Here is a 14,695-nt window from a genome sequence, read left to right as displayed (position 1 = left end):
AGATTCTGCAATTTTAAAAAGGCTTCCAATTTACTTCTATTATCAAATCTGCTTCATTCTCATTGGAATTCTGTGTTGAAGAGATACCTAGGTAGCATCTGTAGCACTACATGACAGGAAATAGTGCTGCCCTCTAGTGCTCTTTCAAATGGATAACATTCTTGCAACACTGCTGCCATATAGTGATCCAGATGTGTATCTTACATCACTGATTTTTTTAAGAAAAGATACCAAGAGAATGAAGCAAATTTTATAATAGAAGTCAATTAGAAAGTTGATTAAAATTGCTGCTCTATCTGAATCATGAAAGAAAACTTTTGGGTTTCAGATCCCTTTAACATAAAAAATTACAATATTCAAAGCAGCCGGTTGCCACATGTTTACAACATTTTTTTTTTTTTTACCAATGCTGAAGCGGATGGTATAGCCGGTTGGGAGAGTGCCGCACGTTCAATCGCTCTTGGGAGAGTGCCGCACGTTCAATACCTGTTGGGAGAGTGCAGCGTATTCAGTTCATGTTGGGAGAGTGCCGCACGTTCAATACGTGTTGGGAGAGTGCAGCGTATTCTGTTCATGTTGGGAGAGTGCCGCACGTTCATTCCTTCTTGGGAGAGTGCAGCACATTCAATATCTGTTGGGAGAGTGCCGCACGTTCAATCCATGTTGGGAGAGTGCAGCACATTCAATTCCTGTTGGGAGAGTGCAGCACATTCAATTCCTGTTGGGAGAGTGCAGCACATTCAATTCCTGTTGGGAGAGTGCAGCACGTTCAATACCTGTTGGGAGAGTGCAGCATATTCATTTCATGTTGGGAGAGTGCCGCACATTCATTCCTTCTTGGGAGAGTGCAGCACGTTCAATACCTGTTGGGAGAGTGCAGCGTGTTCAACTCTTGTTGAGAGAGTGCCGCACGTTCATTCCTTCTTGGGAGAGTGCAGCACATTCAATACCTGTTGGGAGAGTGCCGCATGTTCAATTCATGTTGGGAGAGTGCCGCACGTTCAATTCCTGTTGGGAGAGTGCAGTACATTCCATTCCTGTTGGGAGAGTGCAGCACATTCAACTCCTGTTGGGAGAGTGCAGCACGTTCAATTCCTGTTGGGAGAGTGCAGCACTTTCAATTCACATTGGGAGAGTGCCGCACGTTCATAAGACAATAGCATAGTGAGCAGTAATCTACTGTAGTTGTACTCAGCAGTTTAAATGGACATTGTACTATAGATTTTTCTTTTCATAAATGTTTGATAGTTGATCCATTTATATAGCCCATATGGTGGTGTTTTTGTAACAATATATAGTTTTGCTTATTTTTAAATAACATTGTGCTGATTTTCAGACTCATAACCAAGCCCCAAAGCATCAGATGTATACTGATGTCTACAGATTCCTGCAGCTCCTGTTTGTGTAATGGGTCTTTTCATATACAGGGGAAAGTCTGCTCTTCCGGTTTCTCAACCCCTTTAACTGGACGTCCCAGACTAACCTCATCCACAGTGCTAAATTTCTAAGTACGTTTTTAAAAGGTTTTATACTGGACTTTTGCATTAGTATCTGTGTATATTCTTCTTTATAGTAGTGTCTGTTATGTGCTGTTATATGAAAATTGGCGTATACTGTCTCTTTAATATCATCTTAGTCATTATAGTGCAGAAATGACTAGCTCTATTTTTTTACTGTCGGTAAACTATTTCTTTAAAGGGCCCAATAGTATACATTTTAGAGTTAAGGGTCCAAGAGGCAAAATTGCGGATATTCTGTAGGTACATCTATAACGAGAGAAAACAAAGTTCCACAATTGATACAATAAAAAATATATAAAATTCAAATGAGTCATTTGAAAACTTACGCTGGTTAAAGCCTCATTTTGGTTATTTTTGTGAATGAGATTCCGATTTAGATTTTCAGTTTTGTTGTGTTCCTTTGAGTTGGGGACATTATGTTGACGTCTATTGTAGTGAGTCAAGCAGTAGCACAAAGCGATAAGAGTAGGCACATACAGACCAGATATACGTGAATGGGCGTGGTCACGTTCCAATAAAACTTTATTTATGGACACTGAAATTTGAATTTAATATAACTCACATATTATGAAATATTAATTCTCTTTTGATTTTCTTTCAACCATTTTAAAATGTAAATACAGGTGGCCCTCGGTTTACAACGGTTCAATTTGCACCGTTTCAGAATAACAACCTTTTTTTTCAGTCATGTGACTGCTATTGAAAAGCATTGAGAAATATTGATTAAAATAGCCAATAGGTGGAGCTGTCTGCTTGTGTTGCAGCAAAGATATGCTAGCCAAGCAAGCTAAAATGAATCAGTATAACTAGACCTGAGCTATCGAGCAGCTTTCATAGGAACAAGATCTTCCTGACTAAATCAGTCCAGATTGGAATGCATAGAAAGAATTGTTTGCAGAAAAATGCAAGTAAAGTGTGTGTTGTGTGATTATTTTATTAGGTTTATAATGCTGTTTAGCAAATGTTTTTGTTCATTTAACTTAGTTTAATTATATATTCTGTGTTGTGTGATTATTCTATTAGGTTTATAATGCTGTTTAGCATTTAAAGTCTTTATTTCAAAGCTTTAAAAATAATGTATTAGGTGTTACTTATGACAATTTTGAGAGGGGCCTGGAACCTAACTCCCTCACTTCCCATTGACTTACATTATAAACTGGGTTTCAATTTACAATGCTTTCGATTTACAACCATTCCTTCTGGAACCTAACCCCGGCGTAAACTGAGGGCTACCTGTACTGCTATTAGCTTGTGTCTGCATAATAGAGCATGTAATTTCCTAACTACTTGCAGTTGAATTCTATGTGTTTACTGTTGAAAAAGAATTAAACACATAGATTAAGTCCCTCCAGGAATCGGCAGAGAACTGCTGGTCCCGACAAGGAAGAAACAGCCAGCGAGCCGTGGCAGTTGCACAGCCCCACCTATCACCGGCTGGATTCAGCATCTCCCGAGTGTGACTTTACCTATGTGTTTAAACACATAGAATTACATTGGGGTTAAGAAATTAATTTTTCCACTACAATGTCCCTTTAAGAATGTTCGTCTGACGTTACAAAAACTTAAACTAAATATTAAATTACTGTTGATTTCACATAATTGGAAATTTGCACAAATATCCCTTTTAAAGTATAAAAATGCTCATCCATATTTTGATGGTGTAAAAGAAACTGAAAATGAAGTGTCACAATATTGCGTAGTGTGACTTGACAGCTCTGTGTTTACTTGCAATGTGAATATATTTGCTTGTAATGCAATCTAGCCCAATTGTTATTTGAAATTTTCTGCGCAATTATTTTAGCTTCTTTTACAATGGTTAAAGGGTTAAAAACAGGAGAACAAAACAACGTTATTTTATGTCTCTAATAGACCCTAAGGACAGATTCTTTTTTCTTTAATCCATCCATAATACTCTTGATTTCATGTCTTGCTCTCCGAAACAACATACAAAAGAAAGAGCTGTAGTTTACCTTTTTAAAATGCAAGGAACATTCTTAGAATCATTTTGAAATTGATTTTAAAGTCTAATTAATGTTCATCTTTTCAAAATATATGCAAACACATATGCAAATATGCAGAAAAATATGCAAACATATACAATGTTTCTAAATGAAAAACTCCTAAAATTTGTAATGAAATCAATACTTTATTCATATTTACAGTTTATATTTCATCTTGTTAGTGTATTGGGTTTTTCATGAAAAATATGCAGTGAGCATTTGCAATATAAACCCAGGGTCCAAAGTCAGAATAGTTCTTATTACGAATCTTAGAAAAAGCGTCATTATAAAGTTTTTTTTTAATATTATAATGCAAATATTACATTAGTGCATCTTATTTTTAGGTTAGTGAGTTGAACTTACTATGGTGTTAGTCACAATCTATGGCTACGCATCTGGAGCACTATACGGGAACAGTTTTGCAAAAATGTTATCCATTTGCTAGAGCGCTAAATGGCAGCACTATTTCCTGCCATATAGTGCGCCAGACACCTAAACTAGGTATCTCTTCTACAAAGAATGTAACAAAAATGATATACTGTGTGTGAATCACAAAAGAGAAATGTTTGGGTTTCATATCCCTTTAACATGTGCTAGTCCCGTTTGTTTATCTCAATCCAAATTCTTGATAATTAACATATCTACAAGAACAATATTCACTTTATATATTCACTTTATAAAATAACTCGATAAATCCAAAACAGCACTCTCTGACTGGCCCAAAAAGTTTGAGAATTTTGCCCATGCTCAGTAGAGGACTTTTGCTACAGAAATCATGTGACTATCTTTTCAATACCGCTGTCTTCTTGCTAAGCTAAGTGGCTCCAGCTAGTTTTTTCAATGAGGTAATGCTTCCACCTCTTAGCCAATAGCTGTGCTAGCCCTACAGCACTATGCCATATGCTAACATGACTATTGGCTAATAGGTGGAAATGTCATCTCATTGAATAAAAATAGCGTTTCCGTGGGTGGCCTGAGCCACTAAGTTTAGCACCCGCTTTCAGATACTTTATCTTATTAACCCTTACTCCAAATGGTTTTAAATAATGCTTTGTTGAATATTTATTAAGTCTTAAAGGGGCAGTAAAGTCAAAATTAAACTTTCATGCAGTTTTAAACACTTTCCAATTTATGTATATCATGTAACATGCTTCATTTTCTTGGTATCCTTTGTTGAAACCCCCACCTAGGAAGACTCAGGAGAAGCAAAGCAATACTGGGAGCTAGCAGCTGATTGGTTGCACATATTTACATTTTGCCATTTGCTCAACTGATGTGTTTAGCTAGCTCCCAGTAGTGTGTTGCTGCTCCTTAAACAAAGGATACCAAGAGAATAAAGCAAATTTGATAACAGAAGTAAATTGGAATGTTGTCTACAATTATATGCTCTCTGTGAATCATGAAAGAAAGAATTGTTGGGTTTCATGTCCGATTAATTCTCCTCTAAAATAATTTACCGCTCATTATTAATTAAGTACAACTGTAATGAGTTAGCTTGAGTCACTAATGTAAAAATGCCATGCTTTAGCTACTTACATTTCACAATGTCCCTGAATATTATTTCTTTCTATGTCCCTGGGAAATGTAATAGAACATGAGTAGTCGTAGAGGTAATTTTATTAGAAATTGTGAGAAGGATCAACCTTCCCACTTGTAAGCAATAATTGTGTGTTTATTTTTTAGGTAAATTCTTTATTTAAACCTTCTGGTGCCTCTTCCAGCTCAGGTGATTTATTTATTTATTTTGGTTTAATTTGATAACATAACAAAAGAGAAAAGAGTTGACACAGGAAGCCAACAAAGGCATTATAGCTTGTCCTGTGGTTAGTCCACATTCCAAGAAGTAGCCTCTTTTAGTTCAAATTGTACCTTCATTGGGGTAGCTCAGTCTACAGCTATTAAAAAAAGACAGCTCAGCTCCAAAATACCAGGCAGTCCCCACCAATCCTCCATATATGCTTTAGCATTTTGTGGGGCTTATCAGTGAGGTGCTGCAATAGTACCTGAGCTACAATAAGTGGTTCCTGTGGTGGTGATTAGACACAAAACAGGCTATTATACATTGCATACTGTATTTGGTCATTTCCTGGTTGTGCGCTACTTGGGAACCTCCATTTCCCCCCTATTCACACCAACTAAACTCACCAGTTCTACAAGATTAGGAGGGAGAGATCAACCTACCGAACATTAGTGATGTCGCGAACAGTTCTGCCGCGAATAGTTCGCAGCGAACATAGCATGTTCGCGTTCGCAGCGGACGGCAAACATATGCGATGTTCGATTTGCCCCCTATTCGTCATCATTGAGTAAACTTTGACCCTGTAGCTCACAGTCACAAGACACATTCCAGCCAATCAGCAGCAGACACTCCCTCCCAGACCCTCCCACCTCCTGGACAGCATCCATTTTAGATTCATTCGGAGCCTGCATTCTTAGTGAGAGGAGGGACAGTGTAGCTGCTGCTGATTTAATAGGGAAATCGATAGCTAGGCTAGTGTATTCAGTGTCCACTACAGTCCTGAAGGACTCATCTGATCTCTGCTGTAAGGACAGCATCCCAAAAAGCCCTTTTTAGGGCTAGAACATCAGTCTGCTTTTTTTTTTTTCCCTGTGTAATCTAATTGCAGCCTGCCTGCCAGCTCAGGCTCACAGTGTATACTGTGCCCACTTGCCCAGTGCCACCACTCATATCTGGTGTAACAGTAGTGTACATTTAAAAAAAAACAAAAAACTTTTTTTAATTTGAAATAATAGCAGTCATTTTCCTTCACACGTGTGCGTTTGAGGTCCTGCCAGGGCACAGTGTGACACCAGTGCAAGTCATATCTGCTAAAACAGTAGTGTACATTTAAAAAAAAAAAAACAACAACCTTTTTTTAATATGAAATAATAGCAGTCAGTTTCCTTCACGCGTGTGCGTTTCAGGTCCTGCCAGGGCACAGTGTGACACCAGTGCAAGTCATATCTGCTAAAACAGTAGTGTACATTTTAAAAAAAACAACAACATTTTTTTACTGTGAAATAATAGCAATCAGTTTCCCTCACACGTGTGCGTTCCAGGTCCTGCCAGGGCACAGTGTCACACCAGTGCAAGTCATATCTGCTAAAACAGTAGTGTACATACATTTAAAAAAAAAACAAAACCTTTTTTATTGTGAAATAATAGCAGCCAGTTTCCCTCACACGTGTGCGCTCCAGGTCCTGCCAGGGCACAGTGTCACACCAGTGCAAGTCATATCTACTAAAACAGTAGTGTACATACATTTAAAAAAAACAAAAAAACTTTTATTACTGTGAAATAATAGCAGTCAGTTTCCCTCACACGTGTGCGTTCCAGGTCCTGCCAGGGCACAGTGTCACACCAGTGCAAGTCATATCTGCTAAAACAGTAGTGTACATTTAAAAAAAAAAAAACCCTTACACTACCTGAACGATACAACATCATACCTGATGTTTTAAAGCACGTTATTCCAAACAATTTAGGAATGTTAGGTGATTTATGCCCTTTATGGATTAAAACCAGACTCTGCATGAACTATTTAATTTTCCATGGGAGTTTGCCATGGATCCCCCTCCGGCATACCACAGTCCAGGTGTTAGTACCCTTGAAACAACTTTTCCATCACTTTTGTGGCCAGAAAGAGTCCCTGTGGGTTTTAAAATTCGCCTGCCTATTGAAGTCTATGGCGGTTCGCCCGGTTCGCAAACTTTTGAGGAAGTTCGCGTTCGCCGTTCGCGAACGCAAAATTTTAGGTTCGCAACATCACTACCGAACATAGAATCCGTGTCCAGAATGCCACTTCCCAAGTAGAACAGCAACCCAATTCGATTGTTCTACAAGGCAAGTAGGGACATGAAAGATAAAAATCCACAGACCACCAGGGAATACATGTCTGGGAGCCTGCTCCTGTAAAAAAAAAAAAGAACCCCCCCCCCCCAAAAAAAAACAAAAGACTCAGAAACTACCTTCCTGCTTTTGAACAAAAGGTTACAAGAAAATGAAGAAGATTTGATAAAATAGGGTTGTTGTTTAACACATGAAATAATGTTTTTTGGGTTTTATGTCCCTTTAAGAGAGATTACAGCTTGTTTTTGTTATTTGTGGCTTGTGATAGATGTATTATGTATACAGCTGCTAATAACATAAACTATGTATCCTCTGTGTCTGCTGGGTAATGTATACTGTGCAAACATTAACTCTGATCCAGTTTCTCATTCAGCACCAATTTCTCTTGCAATATGCACAACATTCCCCCTGAACAGATGGCAGCGATAATGTTTAATAAAGAGCAATGATATTAGTGAGGACAGGAATAGGGGTATCACAAGCGTGAAATACAGGCTTCCTCGTGCATAATGCATTGACATAGTATGTATGTTACTATAGATTGCATTAGAAGTGAACCAATCTGAACTGTCGCTTTTTTAGAACGACAATAATATGTGCTAAAATGCAATGTTAGAGGGACATTATTCGTATACAAGCACTGGAAATGAATCACTGCATTGCAAATATCTTCATTTAAGATCCATCTTTTAAAAAGTTGGCATTTTGTAAACAGTTTTTACATTGGTTTGCAGTTCAGAGACACAACCCTTGAGAAGCTGTTAGAGTGTTTTTTTTTAATCTTGTTTTGCTGTGGCCAGTTAGGGACAGAAATGAGTGAGCTCGTACACATATCAAATAATCACAGCATGTAGGAGGGACACGCTTCTGAATTCCACAGAATCCACCCCAACCTCTCTAGTACAGAAGTTTTTTTTTATATTATGTAAAATTAAAGGGACACTGAACCCAATTTTTTTAGTGATTCAGATAGAGCATGCAATTTTAAGCAACTTTCTAATTTACTCCTATTATCAAATTTTCTTCATTCTCTTGGTATCTTTATTTGAAATGCAAGAATGTAAGTTTAGATGCCGGCCCAATTTTGGTGAACACACAAGTGCTTTCCATGGTTCTAAACCAAAAAAATAGCTTATATGCTTTCTTTTTCAAATAAAGAAAGCAAGAGACCAAAGAAAAATTGATAATAGGAGTAAATTAGAGAGTTGCTTAAATGTGCATGCTCTATCGGAATCACAAAAGAAAACATCTGGGTTCAGTGTCCCTTTAACCTTCGGGTTTAATACCTTTTTGATTTGTCTTTCCTTTACTCATTTTTGCTGCACTTACAGGAACATTAAACTTAAATTCCCCATAATATAAGGGCTATGAAACTCAAATGTTTTAGTTTATGATTCAGATCGAACATACAATTTTAAACAACTTTCTAATTTATTTCTATTATCAAATTTGCTTCATTCACTTGGCATCCATTGTTGAAAGAGCAGCAAAGTACTACTGGGAGCTAGCTGTACACATTGGGTGAGCCAATAACAAGAAGCCTATATGTGCAGCCACCAATCAGCAGCTAGCTGCCACTGTAGTGTATTGCTACATCTGGGCCTACCTGGGTATGCTTTTCAACAAACGATACCATGGAAATGAAGCAAATTAGATTATAGAAGTTAATTGGAAAGTTTTTTAAAATTGTGTGTTCTATCTGAATCACACAATAAAATTGTTAGGATTTATGTGATATTGATTAAGTAAAAATAAAACACTGAAATATACATTTGTTTAAATTTTCCTGCTTTTGCTGTTAGAATGCTCTGAAATGTGCTTGTTCAACTTCCTACCAGACAGGCTAGATGGCTCCAATCAAGTATGGGAAAATTCTACACAGTGATTGCTTATATCAGAGCATAAACTCATTTACATCTGTCCATAATGGGTAGAGCAAAGAAGATTGGGAACATGGGTTGCACTTGACTTTTTAAATTGTGTATCCCTGAACTGTTTTTGATTTACAAAACCTTATACATTGTGCTAACACAATTATCTAAAACATTTATTTTTGCAAGGCAGTGATTAATTGCTTTTGTACTCCTTGAGTTTAATATTCATTTAACTTAAAGGGACACTTAATCAGAATTAAACTTTCATTATTCAGATAGAGCATGCCAATTTAAACAACTTTCCAATGTACTTCCATTAACAAAATATGCGCAATCTTTTTATATTTAAACTTTTTGAGTCACCAGCTCCTACTGAGCATGTGCAAGAATAAGTGTGTATGCATTTGTGAATGGCTGATGGCTGTCACATGGTATGTGTATACATTTGGCCATTAGGCCATTCTGCTTATCCACTCTGCCCTACTACTGCTAGAGTGAAATGATTTGTGTACGTAAACTATTCAATAAAGAGATCTTTGTATGTACGTTGTATTACACCTTATCAACCACTAGATGTCGCTTCGTTTATAATGATCAGAATTGTATTAATTCTCTACCTATCCATCTATTAAAAATGAATAAGCCGAATATGTAGTCATGTAAAGAACTATTAAGGTTTTATGTTGTTCTAGGCTAATTGTAGCAGTTTCTACTCTATGCTTTATTCTTAATAATTTCCTACATACAATTAAACTATCTGGTCAAATATTAAAGTTTCATTTTTTTTTAGGATCACTGCAAACTCAGGAAAACAAATAAACTATGCTGTACTGTAAAAAAGGTTCCCAATGATCCACCTTACCTACTGGAGTGTATTACCTTGTATACAAATCACTCCTTTACCTTTAGTTTGACATTTGAAACAATTGATTTTGACTGCGGTATCTCTACCTATTCTGAAAAAGTAAACATATCCAGCAGAAGAAATTACACTTCCAGTGGGAGGTAGGAGAGATAAGTAAAAAAATGTTAATTTTAAATTATTCTCACTAACTTGAACTTTGGTATACAGACAGAGATAAGATAAGGAAGCATTTGTATTTACAGAAAGTGATAAGATAAGATCTGATTTCCCTGCAAGTGTAGCCCCTTTAATGGGTTGTGGATTAAATGAACAAAACCTATTTCATAAAATAAAAGTAAAGCATAAATGTCTCATACATTTTATAGTCTACTGCTTGTATAAAAAGTCATTGGAAGCACAGTAAGGGGAAGCTAATTTTACAGTACATGGTCCCTTTAAGATATGGCAAGGCCTTGATTCATTTCAGCTGCCTTATGAGAAAGGAAAACAGTTTCACTTCATTTTTGCTCAGAGAGGTTTGGATGCTTTGCTGTTCTATAGCAATAAAAGGAAATGTCTTGTAACTACAACTGTCTCTTTAAATAAGAAACACAGCACCAAACCCGAGTCCCATTGACAATATTTATGGTGTTTTGCAGTAAATAGAATTATCTAAACTAGGTGCTGCAAGTCAGTTTCTTGACACCAAGTATGTACAAAATGTTAAAACTACATTTTGGAAGCCAAAAATCATCCCTGAGTACTTTTTTCTTAAAGGGACAGTCTACAATATAATTTGTATTCTTTTAAAAGATAGATAATCCCTTTATTAACCATTCCCCAGTTTTGCATAACCAACATGGTTATATTAAAGGGACACTGAACCCAAATTTTTTCTTTCGTGATTCAGACAGAGCAGCAATTTTAAGCAACTTTCTAATTGACTCCTATTATCAATTTTTCTTCGTTCTCTTGCTATCTTTATTTGAAAAAGAAGGCATCTAAGCTGTTTTTTTGGGTTCATACTCTGGACAGCACTTTTTTATTGGTGGATGAATTTATCCACCAATCAGCAAGGACAACCCAGGTTGTTCACCAAAAATGGGCCGGCATCTAAACTTACATTCTTGCATTTCAAATAAAGATACCAAGAGAATTAAGAAAATTTGATAATAGGAGGAAATTAGAAAGTTGCTTAAAATTTCATGCTCTATCTGAATCACGAAATAAAAAAAATTGGGTTCAGTGTCCCTTTAATATACTTTTTACCTCTGTGATTACCTTGTATCTAAGCATCTTCTGACAGCCCCCTGATTCCATAACATTTTATTTATTATATATTGAGTTGCAGTTAGTACTGTGTTGTGCTAAATCTTAAATAACTTTTCAGGCGTGAACACATTGTTATCTATATGGCCCACATGAACTAACAGTCTCCTGTTGTGAAAAGCAAATACAAAAGCATGTGATTAAGGCTGTCAACAGAGCCTTTGAAACAGGCAGAAATTTAGAGGTTTAAATGTTATTAAGTATATTAATCTAACAATGTTAGTTGTGTAAAGCTGGGGAATGGGTAGTAAAGGCGTTATCTATCTTTTTAAACAATAACAATTTTAAGGTAGGCTGTCCCTTTAAGTTGAGTTAGTGATATATTTCTCAAATGGTGTGACAGAGCTGTGTACCCACATTTTGATAGCTAAAAATAATTTAGTCCAAATTGCAGTGTACCTTTTCCTATTTGTGGAATAGTTTTGTTTAAAAAACGTTTGGCAGCCTAATATTTATGTAACATAAGTCTGTTTTGCTGCAAATGCTAAACTAAAGTGCCACCAACTGACCACCAGTAATACGACAATGATTACGTCATCAAGTACCGCGGGTTGTTTGGATCTGCTTGCTTAACCCCTAAAGAACTGGATTGCCATAACGTTACTGAACTCTGCCTGTCTGACTACTCTACTTGCTTAACCCCTAAAGTACTTGATTGCTATACTGTTGCTGAACTCTGCCTGTCTGACCACTCTGCCTGCCTAACCCTTAAACTTTTGGATTGTTATACTGGTACCAGACTCTGCTTGCCTGACCACTCTATTGGTTTATCCCTGAACTGTTATATTACTGGTTTTCCTTTGTTCCTGATTCCTGCCTGTTTCCGGTCCTTCTATTGGTTTATCTTTGAACTGCCACTCCGCTGGATTTCCTTCCTGTTACCGCTAAAGACTACCCTGCCTACTGTGTGTACCGCTTACCTCATTTTGCAAACTTTCTCTGCTCTGGGATATTTCCTATCTTTTCAGCTTGACGCTGGGATAAGAAGACTACTGGCCATGTTTGGTCTGATAGTGGAATATCCCATGAGCATTACATTATACTTGGGCCATGGACCCAAATGAGGTAGCAAGAGCAGTTTATCTCCAAGGACAGATGTTGGGAACCCATACAGTACAATTGCAGAGTGTGGATAATAAACTAGAGGCTATAACCGCTAAGCACTCCTCACTACTTGAAGTGAAGGATACAGTTCCTGTTGTTACACCACCAGTCTCTGCTCCTAGTTCTGCAGCTTCTTCCCCTACTTTTGGAAGTATACCCCGGATACCACTGACTGACAAATATGAAGGTACTACTGATTCTAGGGGTTTTCTTAACCAGTGCAGGCTGCACTTTCGCAATGATCCTCACACCTTCCAGTCTCATCAGTCAAAGGTCACCTTTATCATTTCTTTATTGAAAGACAAGGTCCTGGCCTGGGTCTCCCCCCTTTTGGAACAGAACGCTCAACTCCTGAACGATGCTGATGCTTTCATTTCTGCATTATCTTCTGTGTTTGGGACTTCTGGCCATGCTTCTGCTGCAGAATACTCTCTCCTGGATCTCTGCCAGAGTAATCGAACTGTGGCACAATATGCCATTGAGTTTCGCACCTTGGCACTTGAGACCACTTGTAATGGCAGTGCTCTCAAGGCGGCCTTTAGGAGAGGCTTGCATGAACGCATCAAGGATGAACTTACTTATCGTGATGTTCCTTCCTCCTTGGATGACTTTATAACACTTTGTATGAGACTAGATTCTCGCTTCTAGGAGAGACAAGCTGAGAGAGACAGAACTCGTAGAATCCTTCCCTCTCGTCCTTCTACTCGTCCGGTCTCTACACTATCCTCTACCCCTCCAGCACATCCAGTTACCTCAGTAGAGGAACCCATGGATCTCTCCTCCTTCAAACCCACTCCTGAGCTTACCTACCTTCATTTCAACAAAGGATAACAAGAAAACAATACATTGGAAAGTTCTTTAAAATTGTATGTTCTATCTGAATCACTTCTTTTATGTCCCTTTAAAGGAACAGTGAAGTCCAAATGAAAATATAATGATTCCGATAGAACATGCAATTTTAAACAACTTTCCAATTTACTTCTATTATGAAATTAGCTACTTTCTCTTGGTATCCTTTGTTAATGAGCAGGCTCAGGAGTAGCAATGAAATACTGGAAGCTGGCTGAATACATTGGGTGAGCCAATGACAAGAGGCATATATGTGCAGCCACCAATAACCAGCTAGCTCCCAGCAGCACATTTGTGCTCTTGAGTGCTCTTCAACACAGGATGTCAAGTAAGTTTGAAAGATAAAATTGCATGCTCTTTTTTGACTAATTAAAGGGACATGATACCCAAAATGTTTTCTTTCTTTATTCAGATAGAATTAAGAATTTTAAACAACTGTCCAATTTACTTCTATGATCTCATTTGCTTCATTCTCCCAGTATCCTTTGTTGAAGAAAAAGCAATGCACATTGGTGAGCCAATAAAATTAAGCATATATATGCACCCACCAATCAACAGCTTCTGAGCCTACCTAGGTATGCTTTTCAACAAAGGATACCAAAAGAACAAAACAAATGACAGAATTGAAGTAAGTTTGAAAGGTATTTAAAATGCCATGCTCTCTCTAAATCATGAACGAATATTTTTTGCCTTTCATGTCGCTTTAAAGATTAATTTTCAGAACACAGATCTGCTGTAACAGAAATTTGCAGTAGATTGTACAGTTGATTTTAAAAGATTTACATTGTACATAATTGGTTATTTTCCTATAATATAAGAAATGCGTGGCATTAAATTACCCAACTCTGTTGCCTTATTCATGTTGTAAGTGTGATGGCTGAGATCTTTTATAAATCAAATTCAAAATGAAATGTTTAAAGGGAGATTAAAGAATAAAGAGATTACAATGTCTAATTGTAAAAATGTTAATTATGGGAGATTAAACAGCATTGCAATATACTTCCATTATTTATTCTGTCTGTTTTACAATAAAAAGTATTCTTGCTCCTCTTCCTCCCCCAGAAAGGCTGGAGTGTCTATACATATTTAAAAGGATTCTAACCCCAAATTTTTTATTTCATGATTTAGATAGAGCATGTGATTTCAAACAACTTTCTAATTTAATTTTACTATCTAAATTGTCTCATTCTCTTGGTATCCTTTTTTAAAAAGCATACCAAGGTAGGCTCAAGTACAGCAGTGCACTACTGGGAGTTAACGCTGCACCTGTCATAGGGTTACCATATTGCTGCGTTAAACCAGGACACATATGAAAATTTCATATGTCA

This window comes from Bombina bombina, chromosome 10 (assembly GCF_027579735.1).
Source record: "Bombina bombina isolate aBomBom1 chromosome 10, aBomBom1.pri, whole genome shotgun sequence".
Lineage (NCBI taxonomy): Eukaryota > Metazoa > Chordata > Amphibia > Anura > Bombinatoridae > Bombina > Bombina bombina.
The sequence above is the reverse complement of the archived record's forward strand: the minus strand, read 5'-3'. Positions refer to the sequence as shown.